An 11771-nucleotide genomic window follows, 5' to 3' on the forward strand; every position below is an offset into this window, starting at 1 on the left:
GCATCTCATTTGGCGACACATTTGCATGATTGTGAGCTCGGTTCCGGCCATGAGCCATCAGTCGCTCGACACAAAATTGATTTTCAACGATTGATTGTGAATTGTGGAGCAATGGGGATGAGGGGTCACGCATACTGCAACATTGTTTGCATTTTTGTGCAATTATTTGTTTATGCGGCAGCTTCGCTGGTTGGCTAATCAATCGCTAAATGCATTTAACTGTTGCTCCGGCCCATGCAAAATTGCTGCCAGAGTGCGTATCTGATGGGTTTTGCCCGTCCGGACGCTCATTTACTTAGCCCCCCCCACCATCCGTCCAATCGGAGGATGCAACGAATTCAAGTTGTTTGCCCACAATTAACGGTATACTCTCGGTATGGTTAGATGAGCAAGGGAAGTGTGTCAAATGGTTTTCGGATTTCAAACATAAATTTCACATCAAATCAGTGATATTCCCCCCCCCCCCCCCCCCCCATGGCAATGGATCAAATTTGGTGACCAAATGGCAACCAAATATTCTGCAAACGAATTCATGCACTGATGGAACATTCAAAGAGAAAGTAAACAAAAAAAATATACAATTCAAATTAAATTGCGTTTTTAGTTGGTTTAGGCGTTGATACTGGGTTTTTACGTCTGACTGTCATGAAATCTTCCTCTCTGTTTTAAGCAACCTGCTGATAAGCAAGGTTTCAGTTTTTCTCTGACTTTTGGCTGTCAGTCGCAATCAGCTCTTATTTTCTGACCCTTTTTTTGTTGCCATCCTTTTGTTCCCTATATTGCCGGCAACAAGTTAAAAGCCAAAATTGTAACTTGTGAGTTTTTTTATCCGTTTCTCTTTTTGTTTTGTGGTTTTTGCGTTGATCTTTATTTAATGTGGATTTTATGGAGCGCCATAGCGCTAAGTTCTCATCTCCTTGGCAGTGAGATGACTTATTTTGCAAACAATAAAACAATAAATCAATCAATTATCAGTTCTGCCAAAAAAGGAAATAAATTTAAGGGAACAAAAACAGAACAGACTGAACAATTTCAATTTAATACGACTACAAGTTGCAAGTCGATTTTGAGCAAGTGTGTGGCCATTGGGCTGAGGGGATGCGGGTGGGAAATATACATAAATGCATACATACATGTATGTACATCCATACATGTATTTATGTATGTATGGTGTAAGCCAATAAACAGAGGCGTTGCCTGATGAAGGGACTTGGTCCTTTGACTCGCCTCTGACAATTCATAATACAAAATATATATTCATTTTATTAACGATTTCTTTTACCCAGTCTCAAACAGTTTATGGTACATATTTTAAGCGCATTCTTTAATTCTTCGATTTGAATGAGTGTTATATATCACTGTAGGGTGATTTTTGGGGGATTATGTTGTCTGCCCCTTTCCGATGCGCTCCTGTCTGTTGCATATTCTTCGTATACGTATTATAATTTGTCAGCGATGCATCAAAATCAGGGGAACAAGCCCGAGCCGAGAAACAATAAAAATACGCCAGGCCGGGACAGGCCAGACGCATGGCCAGGCCCAGGCCATGGAAAAGGCCTGAACAAAGTCCACGCCAAGGACAGACGGACGGGAGGGAGCAGGGTAGGGAGCCGCCGGGAGCGCATTCAACTGCAATTTGCTGAACGTTGTTCGCCTGTCTCGTTCTCTGACTGTTTTTGGATTTTAGCCAAAAGCGCCTCTGCCTTGGCGCCAAAGTAGGTCACTAGAAGCAGCAGCAGCAGCAGCGGCAGCAAACAATAGCTGCCAATTTGGGCGCACAAAATTCCTGGGCTGACAGGCGTCGACAACGACGACAACTCGGACTTCGATGGTGGTGGCGACTCCAAATTGGCCGCCTTACGCATGCCAATTAGACAAGAGGCAAGTCCACCTCCCCCCACCCACAATCGACAATACCGAACCCCAATCGGCTCCTGGTTGGGCCTATTCAAATTGTAGATGCCAAGTTCTAACTGATTCAAAAAAAAATAAAAAAATAAATGAATTATTAACCAATACGAAATGTCTTAACATTTAGAGACAATGCAAATGATTCTGCCTAGGCTTGATAGTTTCTATTTGACGTTTAACGACTCTATACCAGATGCGATCAGTTTAAGGTGCTGGCTGGCTCTTTGCAGCATTCATTGTCTACGATCTTTTGTTCTTCCTTAGATTCAAACCAAAGAGACCCAAGAACTTCGTAGCCATCTCATCTGACGGTTTGGGGCCAGGTCGAAGTGAGATTCTCTATCGATTTGTGCCCGATTTTCATGCAAAATTAATGCGCTTTTAATGAGTGAATGGTGACGGGAAATCAATTATATACACATATCGATATTGCTTACCGTTTCGACACACCAATTGAGCGATGCCCATAGAGGAAGAGTTTCCTATTTATTTCTCTCTCTCACTCCTCTCACTCTCTTCATGGGAATGGCAATGGGATTGGGAATGGGAATGTCTCCGTGAGAACAATTAAATGGCTTCTTCGATTTCAGTTAATGCTTCAACCATTCTGGGCTAAACAGGTGGGGCCTGTGCCTTTCTCAGGCAAAGTTCCTGGGAATCAGTTTAACACAAAAAAATCGCAAGTTGAAATTCGTTTCAGCAGAGATACAGCAAAAAAACATTAGAAATAGGCAGAAATGATTACAGAACTTAACTTGCAGGAGTATTTTTCTCGGACTTATGGGTGTAAGCCATAGAGAGCTCCATCCAGAAGATGTTCCAACTATAAACCAAAATACCATTCCACTAAGTCATATATAATTCTCATGCCACAATCATCTACACTTGTTCCTCTAACATTTTTAACCTGGGGTCACATTCACAGCTCCACTCACAGAGGGTGATTGAAGGGGTATGAAGAAGTGTTGAAGATTTTATATAACGGCTTTCGATATTTTATTTTGTCAGCGCCTCTAACGATTTGCGGCTGTTGTCGCCGCTTAAATACACAAATTTCCCCTCGAGGCACTCGATGGTTGATCCTCCTTGTGCTGCTCAACGTGCAGAAGTTAAAATATTTGCCAAAACTTTAGCTAATGAACTGTTAATTGGCGGACCCCCCAAACACTGTTTCCCTGCCATCGGCCACCGGCCTCCGGCCACCGTTCGGCAAACTTAATTGCAGTTAATGGCCCGCTCTTACCTATTTTTGACACTTGGCCAGGCTTGTGGAACTTGATTATGCAAAGGCCTGGGCCTCCAATCTTCAGCTTAATTAATATACACACACTCACTCACACACACATATAGCAAAACAAAATCAACAAATCCCCAAGACAGCCTGAGGACACATTTAGGAGAGAGGTGCACACAGACACACAGGCAGAGAAAGAAACCCACACACACAGAGACCCACAGGGAGAATTTTCTGACAACGAATTTTGGAATACCCCACCAGAGTAGTCCTACGATTCTGCATCGCAATTTGTTTCCAATTGTAGTCTTAGGGTTGACCCAACCTAGTCAAATGTGAAGTCTCATCGCATGGATCTTAAAAATACGATGCACAGTAAGGCTGAGGCAGAGGCTGATGCTGGGAGAGGGTAGCAATTTTTGGGAAAAATATACATATTGAAATCCTTGTATGTTTTTTCATCAATAATAACATTTTCCGTTGGTAGGGGAGACACGACACCAGCAGCAGCAGCAGCAGCAGCAGAAGCAGCAGCACCAGCTACAGCCAGTCGAGGGGAATGTGAACACAGACTGCACCGCTCTAATGGCATTTTAATAATAGATTACGATGATGGCGACGACAACAGTAGATTTAGATGAAGCTGGAAGTTCGCCCTGAGACAAATGATGTTTCCACAAACACACAAATTTCGCAGACACACTCCGCGTGTGTATGTGACAGTTGACAGTTAGCCAAGAGAAGCCGAAGAGGAAGAGCGAAGGAAGAGATAGGTATGGAGAGGGGACCGAGAACGCAGCCTGAGATGAAGACTGAGACTCTGAGATGGGGACTGAAACTGACTGGGATTTGCGAGTTCATCGGCAAAGTCGCTGCATTATTTGCATAATTCAACTTTAATACAAATTGGCAACTCAAACAACTTGCGCTTGGCCGGACACTTGGTTGCTCCACCGTTGCACACCAGAGATGAGAGCGTGAGTCATGAAAGTAGAAATGTATGTAGCTAGGGTTGAAGGAGAGAACTGCTATAAGATCTAATAAAAACGTTAAGAGCAGAGCCTCCATCACGGCTCAGCATCACTTTTAAGCGTAGTAAGTAGATTTACAATCTGATTCGTGTCACGAACTACGCTGAACTCACTGTAAGACACATCTCTGTGCTGTGAACCAAACGCGCTGCCAATCTGCTTTCTTTTCATTTTGCCTGGCGTTGCTCATATTCTTTTTGTTTTTGTTTTTGTTTTTGTTTTTGCCAGCTAATCATGCGCATGATCTCTGGGATGGATGCATGTGGGCACATTAGGGTTACCACCGCCATTGCCATTGCATTTGCCATTGCCACTGCTCGACTGCGCCCCGTTTCCCGCCACTGCAGTCATCGGTCTTAGAGTCTAAGTCTTCGGTCGCCGTCGCTGCCTCACCATTGAGCACAATAAATTCCCATGACAACTAATTTAGCTGGCGGTGGTCGGTTGGATCGGTTGGATCTGCCAGAACGAACCGAAGTTTGCCTGCATTCATTTTGCCCCATCGCCGTGTGCGCTGCTTTTTTTCTTTCTCAATGCTCCTTTCTCATCTTTGCCGCCTCAGAATTTTTATTGACTTTGACTTTGTCTCTTTGGCTTTGGCTTTGGCTGCGTCTTCGAGTTTCAGTTTGACTTGTTGCAGTGCAATTGCTACTGCCGCCGCTGCTGCTGCTGTCTTTGGTCAAATTATATGTGTGCAAGGCCTTAATGATTGTCTCCATGGAGATGCGGCATAAAATTCGATACATTACGTATTCGCTAGGTGATACGAGACGAACCGAGCCGAGCCGAGCCGAGCCGAGAAGCATGCTATTAACTGCAATGTGTCAAAGCCAAGCCAGGGGTGCAAGACCAGAGTGCAACTGCAACAGTTTCAAACGCCCACAGCAGCAGCTCACAAGCGCTGAAAATAACAATTATTAACAATTTGTTTACTGCAGCCCCACAATCTCAACTAATTGCCGCCGCACCAGTATCCATCAAATTCGCTAGAAGTTGGCCATTCTAATGGGGAAGTATGTAAAATCTTTCCCATTGCTTTGGTCTAGGGTATTTACGTCTTCGTTCTCTTGTGGGCCATTCGCTCTGGTCACTTCTTGTCGATGCGGTGGTGGGGGCAGGGGATGGTGAGTGTACAACAACCGCGGGCGTAGATGCAGATGACATTGACGCGCGCCTAGCCATCCATCTGGCGTGGAGGTTGAACCTGAATTTCGTATTCGAACATCTCCCCGACCTGGACCGGGGGACTAGATCTATTGCTGCTATGGTTGGGATGTTGCACCCGATGTGTGGTGTGGTGGCTCAGGCTGGGAGTTGAGTTTGTTGCCTGTCCGGCAGATAGAGATTGCTGGAGTGGGAGCTGATGCCTGCGGCCCCTGTAATTTAACACCCACGCGCGGCGCACTGTCAGTCTCCTCCTTGGCCTGAATTTGAATCTGCCAGGCTGCCAGACTGCCAGGTTGCCACGTCTATTATCGGGTGTCGTCGCTTTTCAATCATTTTCTGGCGTTCTGCTGCTGCTGCTGCTGCTGCTGCTGCTGCACACTTCTGTCAGAGGGAAATTGTTTTTAATTGCTTTTAGCCGCCCCAAGGCGAAAGCCGAACAAAGAGCCAACAATTTGGCCAATCATTTGTCAATCAAGAATTAACGATCTATGCCAGAAACATTCACTTACAAGGAGTCGAACAGAGGGAGAACTACTCCTCCTCCTTTGGGGAATTGGGAGAGCTCTCCTTTATTGCGATAAAGCTCATGATTTTATGACCGACTTGCCAGCGAGTTGTCAGGCATAGTAAAGTTACATAACTGCAGTTTAGAGCACGCGACATTTTGTCGCAAGTTTACGGTCGACGACAGCACAACTCCATGCAGCAAGCTGCAAGCACCCAATACTCCACGTTCCTCGCCGTTGGAGGCCAACAAGGAGGAGCAGTCTTAGCCACAGTCTCAGAGCCTCAGTCACAATCCAAGCGAAATGAATCGAAACGAAACGGAACGAAATGAAACTAGAGATGCACAGCATTGCGATAAGCCTCTGAATTATGATTAGACGACAGTCGTATATCCAATACATACATATAAATATGTACCTAAATGTATAATGTCTGTATGACTTAGAGTTAGACTTCAAGGGGGGGGGGGGGGGGGGGGGGGGGGGGGGGGGGACTTCCTTTTGTTGCATCAAATTATGAAGCAATCGAACAATTTACCACGAGTGAGTAATGCTCGTGAAGTTAGATACTGAGGCGAGAGCTCACAAAATTGGCTGTGGCTCATGGGAACTGAAGAGGAATATACATAGATTGGAAAAGTTGCGAGTGGAGCTGATGTAAGCTAATCGCAATAATGAGAGTATTACGGTAGACAAGGCATCATTTTAGATCAATTTAGTTCAGGTAGGCTTTTGTCTGGATCTTTGATTTCAGGATCTACATAAATACTTACACATTCATGTACATTTGTAAAGATAAATGCAAAATACATATATATGTACAAATCTTTCCCATAAGCCTGAATAGAATACTGATATTTTTATCAGAATCAAAAAAGTTTAAAGTGTTATACATCGTACATTCCACATGAGTATCCATAAAAAGTTATTTGATTTCTGGGAAAAGAAAGATAGTATGTACATGCATATTTACATATGTACATTTTTACACACTGGCTCTCTTTTCATATTTTTGTGGTTCTCAAATGGTTTTAAACATTCAAAGTAACTTTTTATGGGTGCATAAAAATATGTACACACATATTTTCATACCTATGTATGTGTACATATTATGTATGTATTTATGTAGCTTTTGGTTGCATATAAATAAATTCATTTGGTTTTCATTGAGTGCACACACAAAAAGTGTTTTCGTTGCTGTTGTTGCTATAATTGTAGTATCTCTTTGGTTTTGCTGTTTTATCAGCCACAATTCGCTCGCTTCGCTGCATTTTCTTTTCTTCATCAGCTAAAAAAAACATACACAAAAGATGAGCAAGATGATGAGGAGCAAAACCATCAAGAAACGAGAAGGGATGTGTGAGACGCTTCTTACGCGTCACAACTTTTATACCCGGCACTCAGTACTACATCTGCACCTTAGCGGTTATTTGTCGAATTCTAAATTTTTTCTTCATCTGTAATCTACATCTACAACACTTCTCACACGAACACGCTCCTTTAGCTCGCCGCCCTTCCCTAGACCCACACACTGCAGACTTGCGGCAGAGGCAGAGGCAGCGCCATCTTCAAAACTGTAGGTTTTGAAATACACTGGTTTCAGTGTGAGCATAGAGCAGTCCGGAGCCAACATTTGGTGGCTCTAGCTCTTATAGTCTCTGAGAACTAGCCGACAAACAAGACGGACGGACGGACAGACGGACAGACAGACATGGTTCAATCGACTCGGCTATTGATGCTGATCAAGAATATATATACTTTATGGGGTCGGAAACGCTTCCTTCTGTGCGTTACATACAACCGTTATACCCCACAAATACAATATACCCTACTTACTCTTCGAGTACCGGGTTTAAAAATAATGTTTTAGTAGAACCATGAGTATGTAGAGCAATTATCGCTAAGTATATACTTATGTACATATGTACATATTTATATACATACATACATACATACATATACTAACATAGTTATGGCAGTCTCTACCAAGTCTACCCTGCCGAGCAATGAGCATGGCAAGTGCTTCGCAGTTGCTTCTTCCTTCCTCCCTTCTCCTCCTCAATCTGATCTACGTTCTGTGCCCTTGCCTTTAGCTTAGTGCTTAGTAGAAAGAATGTTATGTAATTTCAACTATTTGCACACCCTGTACATAGGCTTATACTTGGGGTATTTTCGACATTCAACAAACTAGGTGTGTTGGTTCATAGTGTATATAGAAAGATGCTTAAGCAATAGATAATTACCTCAACTCAATTTTAATCATATTTCCAATGCTGATATTTAAGATTCTATAAAACCTATTCATTCAATGCGCGTTTTAGTAGTGCCTTTAGAGTGGGTTGCTCCTGGATCTATGTGTTCATTTTGATTTTGTGGCATTCATATTCAAAAATTTTTATGGCGGCAAAAATATTCATCATTGGAAGAAACATTCGCCCAACTAGAGATTTCCTGCATTAAATTTTAATAGATTTAATTTTAATGTAGGCATTTTTAAGCTAAATATAGCTTAAACTAATCAATTATGCATTTAAATAATATCATTTAACAGGTGTGTCCGTTCGGCATGGCAAAATTACGAGTATCCATTGGGGGGTATTCAGGTAGGCGCATGGCTCTGTGCCTTCTCTTGCTGCTGATGTGATTTATGATGCTTGAAAGATAAATTCTGGCGCAGCCAGCGATAACTGCGGCTGTCAATAGAGTCGCTCGGCGGCCAGCCATCCATCAATGTGCTGCCATCCCTTCCTCGCTGCCCCAATATGTCTATATTCCTCTTTTACTCCCTCCTCACTCTCTCTCACTTTTTCTCCCCACCTGGTATTTCTCCTGATAATGATGTCTCTAGTGTCAATGCTCTGTAACGGTGAATTTGCGTTGATTCTGCTCTGCTGCTGTTGCTTTTGCGTCGTTGTCCCACTCTCCTGCACATTACGCATACAGCACTATTATATCAACTTAGGAGCTTAATTCAACTTATATTTGGTACGCTTTAAAGGCTTCAGCTGAAAATATTTGGAAATAAAAGGAATTATTCCGGTATTTGGGCGGCAACAAAAATGGCGCTAATTTCATAAAAGCTCAAATAAACTTTAAATTACAACGAAATGTCCCTAGTTTTTCATTAGTATAGTTTACTTTTGTTGTATCAAACGGTTAATATTTTGTTTTAAGGCTTTTGGCAGCAACAAGAAAGGCGCAGAGTCTTGTTATAAAAGGTAACCTTTTTTTTAGAATAGTTTCTGGTGGATTCATTTGGCAGAACCAGCTAAAATCAAACTTTTTCTTCGATTTCTTAATAGAAACATATTCTTTAACCGTTCCTCAAAGATTTATGCCTCCCTAGGGTTCAAGGCTAAGATTTACCCAATGTTGTGAGGCGCTGTTCCAGCTTACCCACGACTTATAACATTAAATCCTTGCCATACCAATATCCTTTGGGTCTTAGAAAGTTCATGTTCCTAATTTGCGACATTGTAAGTCTAGCGGGTGGGCCTGTTAGCGTCTTAGTGGACTTGGACTTGCTGCTCCTGGACACCTGGTGGTGGCAGTATTAGATGTCTTATAGCCATTTTCAGTAAGCTACACAATAATATTTTAAATTTCTAGGTATTGCTTCTTCAGTTTCAGGTACAACATATACACTATTTAATAAATTCATGAAGTCTGCTTCGATTATTATTATAAATGTCTTAGTTTGATGTAAGTTTTAGAAGAATAGAAAAAGAAAAGATTTCACGTCAAATCTGTAAGCATATTGTTGATTAGAAAACTTAAAAATATTGTCTTTTTTTTAAGGATAAAGTGTTTGAAATCTAGCTGTTATGGGCAACGTAAGTCAGTCCCCGTGGTCCTGTGGTTCAGCGGGAGCAAAATTTGTTTCTTTGGTTACGAAAACTGTAGATTTTATTCAAAACAACTATCTAATCAAAAATACAACACTTTGAGTCACATTGAAATGTAATAATCATGATGCGACAATCATCATGGTGTGTTAATGCTTTTCGTATTATGAAGGTGGTACTTTATAAGTAGTGCACAAATCGATGATGAATCAACATGTCTATGATAAAACAATGATGCTGCCTAATATGCACTAGAAAATGCCGTTACTTTGTGTGTTTTCATCAGGACAATAGCCCAAAACAGACTAGCTAGAAAGCTCGAGGAGGCCATATGACAATGCCTATTATGCAATGTATTATCTTGCTTAGTGGCCTGATATGAACCATTGGAGAAATCTTTAAGGAACAGCTCGAGAATATGTTTCTATTAAGAAATCGAAGAAAAAATTTGATATATGGTGGTCCTGCCACATGAATCCCCCAGAAACTATTTAAAAAAACTTTTATGTTGCTGGCAAAAGCGTTAATACAAAATATTAACCTTATTTCCTCGTAATTTTCAGTTTATTGAGCTTTTATGAAATTAGTTCTATTTTTGTTGCCGCCCAAATACCAGAATAATTCCTTTTCTTTCCTAATATTTTCAACTGAAGCCTTCAATTTCTCTCGGATAAGTTGAACAAAGCCTCAAAGTTTAGTGTCATGGTGCTTTTTTTACGCCGCAGCTGTACATACATATTTCTGTTGCTGTTTGTGTCTGTGCTGTGTGTGTGCCCAAAAGGCATTTTGCATTTCCATAACTTTGGAAGAACGAAGGAAAATTGATAATCTACAACAACGCGGTACACATCCATTCACTTCCACATTTGAGCTCACCACAGCCCACAGACCGATCAAAGATGTAATCGTGGTTGTAGTTTTAGTTGCATTTATGCCCTGGACTCTGCTTTGATGCTCGCCGCATTCGCATAAATCAATACAATTGCAGACTAGGCAGTGGCAGTGGCATTAGTAGCAGGAGTAGAAGCAGCAGCAGCAGCAGCGGGCAATGTAACAATATGCAGCTGAAAAAGACTGAGAATGCGATAACGACGCAGCATCCAATTGCAGATGACAACAAATGCAAGAGCAGCGACGCATCGCATGAGCTTAAGGCAGAGGGCGATGCATCAGCCAAAAGGCAGTGGCAGAGTCAGAGGCGGAAAAAGGCAGTAAAAACTTAACACAAAATGCATTGATCCCACTCACTCACTGGGGTAAATGAAAAGTGTACTGCACTTTTCAGGAGGATAGGACAACAACAAGGATATGCAAAATCAGAGCAGGCGCCATGGCGGTGAGTGGGAAGATCAAGTAGTGTTCTATACTTCCTAAGGATCCATAAAACCATACTGATTGAAATTCTGAATCTTATGAATTTATGAATTTATGAACTCATAATGATTTTTTAATTGATGAAACCATAATTAACTTGGCATCTGACAAAGTGAAGCCACAAAATATGATTTATTAGAAATGAAAGTTGAACCCCTGTACCCATTAAATCGATCATACGATCTTGGATCATTTTTTTTTCCATCTGTAGAAGCACTGGTATCACACACTATCTTTCGCTTCTGAAACCTTAATGCATTTGGGATTTTTATTGGGATATTATCGAAACAGCAAATTGCAATTTTTACGAGTGGGAATCTCTCTACGGATCTCCGATCTACATATATACTTACATATGTAGCTGCCCGAGAACCGGGTCGGCCATAGAGTTAATGCTGCTTAAAAAAAACAAACTTAAAACGAATAATATTCCCTGGGCAGATAAGGATCGGTGGACAAGTTTTAATGTCAGTCAAAAAGAAAGAATTTCTAATTTGAGAAATACAAAATGACAGCAAACGAAACAGAGGAAAGAGTCTGGAGAGCGGGAAGTTCCATAAATTTTCATTAGAAATGCAAGCGGCAGCTGGAAATGATAAGACTTTTATGGTTGTTGTTGATATAAACAAGCTTTAATTGAAAATAAAATAAAACAAAAATTGGGCCCCAAAAAGACGCCGGGAAATATTGAAAATCTAAATGA

This window comes from Drosophila guanche, unplaced genomic scaffold (assembly GCF_900245975.1).
Source record: "Drosophila guanche unplaced genomic scaffold, DGUA_6, whole genome shotgun sequence".
Classification (NCBI taxonomy): domain Eukaryota; kingdom Metazoa; phylum Arthropoda; class Insecta; order Diptera; family Drosophilidae; genus Drosophila; species Drosophila guanche.